Consider the following 9,387-nt stretch of genomic DNA (forward strand, 5'->3'; position numbering starts at 1 on the left):
AAAAAATGTCGCTGGTTTTTCTGATAATTTTTAAGCTAAAATTTCTCTAAAATGCCATTATTTCCTCTTTTATAGATTTTTTTATGTTGGTGCAAATATGGTGTGTTTATCCCAAAATCCAATCATCGGGACTTTCTTAATATTTTAGCCACAAAATTATGAAAAAACGCAACATCGAAAAAAGTGCTGACAAACTTTTTTTCGGATTTTTCAACTACAACAACTGTGCTATTTTGACGCTATTTGTATCTCGTATCGTTTTCGCAAAACAAAATTTTGAAGAAGGATTAGTTTAAAGAATTTTGTAATTTTTTTTCTTTTTTTTTAACTGAAGTACATCACCGTGAATTTTTCAGAATACTACTAACAACGTGGGATTTGGGTGGGACTGAAGCCATACGTTGATGTTCTTTGCTTTAATTTTCCAGCGAACTTTGAAAGTGAAAAGGAAGATCCATCAGAATCGAGAATAAAAAGTCAAATACCATGAATAATTCAGATATTGCAACACTTTCAAAAAATTCAACTCTTTCTTTGTAAAGCTGTTCACAAATTTTTAAAGTTCTAATACTCAAAATTTAATTTTCAAAAATTCACTAATCGGTGAAATACTCGCTTCTAAAATCCCTTGCCAAAAAAAACATAATTTATCTCGAAACGATTATGTGATTTCAGCATGCGTAGCCTGTCCGATTTAAAACGAAATCGGTAATAAATGAATAATAAATGGGATGTCACAAACTACTGACTCTTAATTTGTACAGCTTAAAGGTCAAAAAGGGGATTTCTAACAGTAAGTAATTCCTCTATTAATGGAAAAATTTAAATTGGTCAAAATTGAAAACATTGCTTTCAAATGTGGGAATAGAAAACATGTTTCAAATAAACACCTGTGGCATATCATCCTGATTATTTTAAATAAAATAATAAGAGTTTCAACTTTTTTATGTTTCTATGTATCCAATAGGGGTCAAAAATTTTAGAACGTTTTTTCATCGACGCTTCTTATACCATATAATTTTCTCTTCAAATTTCGGGATACCGCTTGCTTCGTAGACTTTGTCTGTCATTCCGTGGAGACAACTGCCGTTGCAATTGTTAGGCTGCATAAAATGATTATACATGATTTGAGCTGTACAGGTCTCATTAAGCAGTTCGTTTGGCAAGAACGTGTAAGCTAACTCTCTGTCCCTCCGGGGGCAATCTCTATTCCAGATTAATGAAAATGTGCCATTTGGCACATCAGTAAAGAGCCGTTGAGCCAGTTCACAGACGTTCATATTGCAGTCAACATCTATGCTGCCATTAATTTCACGAAATTTCTTCGGGTCGAGTTGTTTTACAATTTCGGGTAAAATTAGGCCTATTTTTCGGTACGCATTCTTTGTTCCATTCTTCCTTACGTGCATTACTAACTCCAAAGTGGGATTTCCAGTTCGTCTCAAGTCATTCAGACACGTTTCCACATTCGGATTGTCGATAACGGCGACGAGAAGCGTTTGCGCAATAAAATCAAATCGACATGTGTTTGTAAAAGAATACAGTGTCTTGTTGAAGTTAAAAGCCTGAAATTTCTATACAATTATTATTTACTCTAGTTCAGACAGTGAACGAAGGAATCAAACACAGAATACGTAAAATACGTAAGGTTTATTAAAAAAATTTGCGTAACTCTAATGGAGGGAACTTCACTTATGGTGCTATGATGAATGGGAAAATAGATGCATTAGAAACTTTAGAAGTCGAATTTAGAAGTATGTGAAAAAGTAATGTATTGGGGCCCTAAAAAAGTATAAAGTATTCGGTGTTGATTGATTAATGCCTTCTGAGCGCGCGTCATGAAAATTTGTTTGGAAAAATGATCATTTTCATAGATTTGAGATTATTATGTTTTTATTTTTGTTATGTTTCTCAGTCTTCCTCGTCTCAAAAAATCCTGACAGTTCTTTAATGAATGTTCTTTAGGAAATAATTTAAATTTAGTAGACCCCTGTTTTCCAAAAACATTATTAAAATCTACAGAAACGTCAGGAAAATTATTTAAGATATTTGAGGCTCTTCTACTCATACAAATGCACTAGAAAAAAATTGGACAAGCTTGAACATTAATGATTAATTAATTTCTTTTAAACTGGCTTGTATGTTTTCAAATGATCTATTTTCAGTCATTTTCAATTGCCACAAATATCTGAATATGAAAAGCCTCCAATATTTGAAAAAATTCTCCCTGCAGAACGTGAAAATTTAAACAAACAATAACATCAAATTTATGAAGATATAAATTTTTTTGAATCACATTTTCATTGCACGCGCTCAGAATTAATACTTTTTGCAAGGTCCCAATATATTACTTTTTCACACAGTTGCAAGTTCCATTTCTTTTTCAATTAAACAGAGTTCAGGGGTTTAGCCCACACTTTTAATTTTCGCAATGAAAATACATGGAGAAACCCTACATTTTCACAAACGTGAGACTGGCAGGACTACATTTATATGAAACGAATGCAAATTACATGGTCTTTAACATTACTTCTTCAAATGTGACATTTATTTTAGTTACCTGCAAACTTCTATCGTTTCCGTTTCTGGAGATAGGAACACCTTTTAACTTGTCATGTGACAGGACATCATAAGCTAAATCGTGCCTATCCAAGTAGCGGGATGTTTTGCCGGACTAAGTTCTAGCATTCAAAATTTTTTGTGAGTGCTTCATCGTCAAGCTTCTCCAATTTTCTTCACTTCTGGAAGCGAGAATTTGAGGTGAACTTTCGATATAAGTGGAACACTTCAAACACAGATCAGGCGTTTCTTTTCCACAGGCTTTCGGGCTTATTAGAGACATGAATAAATGACAGCGTAAAAGTTATGCGTAAAAATATTCAATTGCTACTCCTGCTTTTTCAACGCTTACAACGTATATTTCCAAAAAATGGAAATACCAATTTTTTTTATAGATTGAGCTCTAGTATTAATATCTAATTTTTTTTTAATGAAAAATTCTTACATGTTTCACGATATTCAATATAAGTTTTGTTTAAGTTTCTGCGCGTGCCAACGTTATTGGTTCTTTTGATATATTAGGACCGAGTGAAAAAGCTGTAATTAATTGAATTGTTTTATCTGAGGGTATAAGATTTGAAATCGTTTGATATATTTTTTGTTCGAGAACTGATTCGAAACATAGGAATGCACTTAGTTACACGTAAGAATTACTCAATGAAAAAAAAGTAAGGGCATTCTTTTTAGTTCTGACAACTGGTATCAGAAAACGCCATTAAACCATGATATTTAATTACTGTTACTTTACCTTTCATCACTTTCTCAGTGCCGTTTTCCTTTGAGAATTCTTCTAAAGATGTTTCCTGATCCAAGTGAGAATCGGCCTCCGACTCATTTACCTCAGCCTCTTCAATTTCCATGAGTTTTGCTTCGGTTAGCAATGATCGACCAGAAACATATTGTAAAAATGCATCCACAAATGCATCTGGTCTCATTGGAGAAGTGTTGTGGGGAAATAGATCCTGCTTAATATTTTTAAATTGGCATTCGCAGGGTGCGCTGGAAACTGGAATCTTGCCGTAACCAAATTGGTCTCTCAAAATGCACGACCAAAGTGGCAACCACTTTATGTTATTCTCAAGACGCTTAACGAGGTTAGGCAAATAGTATGCATTATCGTGCTCCCCTTCTTGAGAATGAATAATGTTTTGCACACCATCGTTGATTGCTGTAAACCAAGTTGTCCAAAAGTTGGAATAATCTTTCTGATACTCATCATCCAAAATACTTTCGTCTTCTGGACGACTTGGTATACTTTCTTCCGGTTCGGTATCTTCAGTTTTAGATTCTAAATCTCGAGGATCTAGCATTCCTTTTAAAAAATTCCGCGGTTCCTCACAGTCCGTTTTTTGATTGGTACCAACCAAACACCCATCCATTTCAGATTGTGAGACCAGTAGAATTTCTTTAAGAACAGTCCTTGCAGCTTCTAAATCTCGACAAAGCATCAGCTGGCCGTTGATGCTTTGTAGACAATTTTTATTATTCTACTACTCGTCAACTTACTTAAAAAATCAGACCAAAGCTTTAGGAATTGTGCGGTATCCAGTCTCACATAACATTTTGGAAGGTTTCCTGTCTGGCAGTCTTCTGTGTAATCTTTGATTGTGGCATACTGAGTAAATGCTCGTATAATAGCTGTAATCAGTGCCCTCGAACCATCACAATTCACATTTTTTGTATGACACCATGACGTACCCACTTATTCAAGAAGTGGAAAATAGCCACCGTGTTGTGTGTTGCGTTAATCATCGCAACTGCGACATACTGACCAGCTTCCTCATTGACCACAATTAAATATAAAAAAATGGGCCCAGTGGATACTCCATCAAAAGCCTCGATAGACTTTATCATTCCGCCGCTTGCATCCAAGGAAATATCAGATGCAACTTTTCTAGCGTAATTGAAATAAAGTCGGTTCTGATGAGTAGTCCAAAAGTGACACCCAAACGGATCATGAGAAATGTTATGGATTGCAGTGTTCCATACGGAATGCTCCATTATTTGAAGAGCTTTTACTGGATCCGGGTGTAGCTACGTTGAGTTTTTGTATTCAGTTTTTGCCACTCTTAATGTGGATGCTGTCGGCATGTGGCCATATCGCCATATTGGATAAGTTAGTGGGGTTAAATCCCTTTTTAGTTTTTATTTTTGTACTCTGTTTCTGTAATTAGAACAAATCTACAGAACTTTTTAAAATTATTCTCAAGGTGCATGATTTTTCCGAAAAAAATTTGACGGGAAATTCCAACCCCAAAAAAATTTTTGTTAGCAAATTATTATTGTTTCAATAATATAGGATATACGTTCTGAGATAAAAAAATACTAAATATAAGGTGAAATAGTGTAAAAGATTCGAAAAATGTAGACTTTTCTCCCTATTACCTATGAACATGATTAGTAGTTTTTTAAATAATTGTAAAACATCATAAGCAACAAACTATTACTCTTAACATTAGCTAGCTGTATTATTATTGTTAGAAATGAATTTTTTAAAATTCCAAAAATCTAACCGTTTCAAAAAAAAAAAATCGAAAAAATGTATTATTTTTTTAAATTTCTAAAAACTAAAACTTGTGCTGAGTTATGCTCGAGAAATGCAGTCTTTATTCCCTCTAACAAAATTACGCATTTGTAGAGCACAAGTTGTATTTTTTCGAAATTTGACTATTTTTGGACATTTTATGTTTTTTGAGTTTACATTTTGAGTTTTCGTATTATAACTATTGATCTCGCGTAATTTTGTTAAAGGGAATAAAGACTGCATTTATCGAGCACAAACTAGCACAAGTTCTAGTTTTCCGAATTTCAAAAAATAATAAATTTTTTTGGTTTTTTGTTTTTTTTTAAATAGTAAGGTTTTTGGAATTTTTATTTCTTGCACAAAATTGTGTATACTTCGAGCCGCCTAGAACTACCTATCTTTTTACTTTAGTAAGACGTTGCGGATCTAGCAAAAAAAACGTTTTAAAAAATTATGCCCGTAATTTTTTATTTTTCAAAAAACTATTGACGATACAAATGAGCACAAGTCTAGCACAATTTAGCACAACTTAAATTTTGTAGATAAAATTAGTTTGTGGATCTAACTTCCGGGACATCAGAGTTCTGGTAACCCTTAAATAGTTGCATTTTTGGGCAGCTTGAAAAGAAATATTTTTTGATGTTAAAGGTTTAGAGACCAAAAATCGGAATGGGTATTTTTGAGATGCCAAAAAATAAGGCACTCTATTGAGACTGTACAATTGTCGAAAAGATTAGTTTTTGACAGTCATATCTACGTGGTACAACAATGTTAATATTTGACGTTAAGGGTTGGAACCCGAAAATCGCAGTGGTTATTTCAGAGGAGCCCGAAAATAAGAGACTCTATTCAGACTGCACAATTGTCAAAAAAAAATTTTTTTGACGAAGTCATATCTATAACGTGGTACAAAAATGTTTAATTTTGACGTGTTAATGGTCGGAACCCAAACATCGGAGTGTATATTTCCCCAGACAGGGGGAATATGATCCCAATGTTTACGTAAACTGAAGTATCAGTATTGGTGCGATGGGCACGTGCAGCACTTACATAGCAAACACTCAAAATGACTCGTAAAAGAATGACAGATCTTTAAGGGCATGCGACACAGTGGGATTCCTACATTACCAACCTCTTTTTTCCATTGAACAAAATTTTTTTGTGAACCATAGAACTTTTTTGGTAAATGAAATATCGAACTCAAAATTTGAGGAGAGCCTAAGAAGACATTATTCTACGTTTATGTACTGCATTTGAATCGGAATTTAACAAAAAAATTATTTCTGAAATTTTTTGCCAAATTTCGATTCAAATGCAGTACATAAACGTAGGATAATGTCTTCTAATGCTCTCCTGAAATTTTGAGTTCGATATTTGATTTACAAAAAAAGTTCTATGGTTCAAAAAAAAATTTTGTTCAATAGAAAAAAGAGGTTGGTAATGTAGGAATTCCACTGTGTCGCATGCCCTTAAGTTGATTTTTAAGTGCCAGAATTTGTAGATAAATTTAAAAAGAAATATACATAATTTTATTTTAAAAATATTCTTTTTTATTACTTACTTAATTCCTAATCTGCGCTTTAGAAGCACTATCGGTCACTTTTGCTTAATTAAAATTGAACATTGAACGCTCAAATACATACAGGTGAGAAAAATCATAAATTGCATTCGGAAACTTCACAAATTGGCTAATTGAGCGAAAGTTGACGCTAAAAATGCCAAATTCTACATTTATGTAAAATATGCGTTCAGATTGTGGCCTAAGGTTTTCAAATTCATACGTGTAAAAATTCTACTCTAAATTTTTGGTAATTGATCTACCCTAATCTGTTCCCTTTCTGGAAAAAGAAATTCCATATTTTCTTTTTTGAAATCGCTAATAATATTTGTTTATATTTGGTAATTATTTGAACTATTATTATTCGTATTAATTTTTTTTTTAACTTTTATTCTTGAAAAGTTGCTACATTATTTTAATGATGTCGCACTATAAAGAAATATGTGTGTACAAAATTGTTTATCTCATTTTTTAAACTTCAAAAAACATATTCGGAGAACCCTAAATAAACCTTAACAATGGCTAAAAAAACTTTATTTAATTTATTTTTAACAGGAATATTTAAACAAAAAGTACTTAACAATTTTTTTTCATTTTTCATTATCGTATTCGCAGAACCCTAAATGAGCCCTAATGTATTCTACCACGTGAATTTTTTTTTTAAATCATTTTTATTACGTTTTACAGCTATCTTAAACTAACTTATTGTTAAACTAATAGCAAACACTATTTTTTGCAAAAAATACGAGAGCCCAAAATTTGGGACTAAGGGACCAAATTAGCCCTAAATAAGCCCTAAATTATGCAAGGAGTAAAAATGGGTTTTATGGTTTTGTTCATGTATTTTTTATAACGCTAAGATGGCACAACACCATATATAACCAAAAAAAAGGGCAAAGGAAAGATTGCGCGACCTTCGGTCGATGATTTTTCAGAAGCCTTAAATGAGCCTGAAATTATGCAGCAGAAAAGAAAATATTTTTTGTTGCGAATTTGTTTAAAAAATAATTGTTTAAACAACTTATTGTAAAATTCAAATACCATATTTTTGGAGCCCCAAGTGAGCCTTAACATAGGGTAAAGGAAAAAAATTTTTTACTTCATTTTTACTAGAATTGTTTAAACAAAAATGGTTTAGACTATTTTTTTTATTTTTCATTATCATATTCCCAGAGCCCTAAATGAGCCCTAAATTATTGTATAAGGTGAATTTTCCGTGAAATCATTTTTAGCACGTTTTACAGCAATGTTCGGCCAGCTTAACGTTAAGCTAGCGCAAACACTATTTTTTTAAAAAATTAAAAGAGCTCAAAATTTAGGAACACGGGTCCAAATTAGCCCTAAATGAGCCATAAATGCTACCAAGTTTGCATTTGTGTTTTGATGTACCGTAACACAATGACGAAGATAACACTACGTTTTCATTAAGGAGAACGAACAAATTAGGGAAGGAGGAAGAAAAATAGATTTCTCAAACTTTTCCAGTCACAATGCTTAGCTAGACGTGCAGAGACAAAAATTTATCAACATGGTAGCGTGCTGGGCCATCCTAGTAATTGGTCTCCTTAAGGCTGTTTCCATCAGAAAAAAAAGAATCTCCAATTCCATGATAAGGAAAAAGACCTGCAATCGAAGAAGACCTGCAAACTCTAAATTTCTACGAATCAACTGACTCCCCTCCCCAGAAATCCTATCATTTTCAAATTTTACCCTTACACACTATTATCAGTGAAAAATTCCATGATGTGAATAAAGATTACATCAACATTTTAGAATCCTCAAAAGCAAATTATTGTTGTTAAACAAATAAGTAACAAGTATAAAATTGCTATTAGATACTAAATATAATGAATTCGCGAACACGAACAAAAGCTCAACTACCATATATCGGTAAAGCATAAGGAAACAAACATTTTAACTTATGTGTTTTGAAAAAAAAAGGCGTAAGTGAGGAATTTATCCTAAGAAGTTTTATGTGCTGAAATGTTATCGCTGAATTTAGTGCCTAAAGTGCAACTAAAAAGTTTCATCCCTCTAGTGCATGTGGAACACACCCCTAATCAACCCCTCCGTATTATAAAATTCGTTAAAAATACACAATTTCGAAAAGTCAAAATGTTTTTAATGATTATCGCTGCATTTAGAGCCAAAAGTACCACAAAAAATTTTATCTCTCTAGTGCATGTGGAACACACCCCAAATCAACCCCTCCATATTATAAAAATGCCGAAAGTGCAACTAAACATGCGCTAGAGGGATGAAACTTTTTAGCTGCACTTTCGGCAATAAATGCAGCGAGAATCATTAAAAACATTTTGACTTTTCGAAATTATGTATTTTTAACGAATTTTATAGTGTGCAGGGGTTGATTTGGGGTGTGTTCCACATGCACTAGACGGATGAAACTTTTTTGTGGTACTTTTAGCTCAAAATGCAGCGATAATCATTAAAAACCTTTTGACTTTTCGAAATTGCGTATTTTTAACGAATGTTATAATATGGAGGGGTTGATTTGGGGTGTGTTCCACATGCACTAGAGGGACAAAACTTTTTTGTGGTACTTTTGGCTCTAAATGCAGAGATAATCATTAAAAACATATTAACTTTTCGAAATTGTATATTTTTAACGAATTTTATAATATGGAGGGGTTGATTTGGGGTGTGTTCCACATGCACTAGACGGATGAAACTTTTTTGTGGTACTTTTAGCTCAAAATGCAGCGATAATCATTAAAAACCTTTTGAC

Source organism: Belonocnema kinseyi, chromosome 6 (genome assembly GCF_010883055.1).
Source record: "Belonocnema kinseyi isolate 2016_QV_RU_SX_M_011 chromosome 6, B_treatae_v1, whole genome shotgun sequence".
NCBI lineage: Eukaryota > Metazoa > Arthropoda > Insecta > Hymenoptera > Cynipidae > Belonocnema > Belonocnema kinseyi.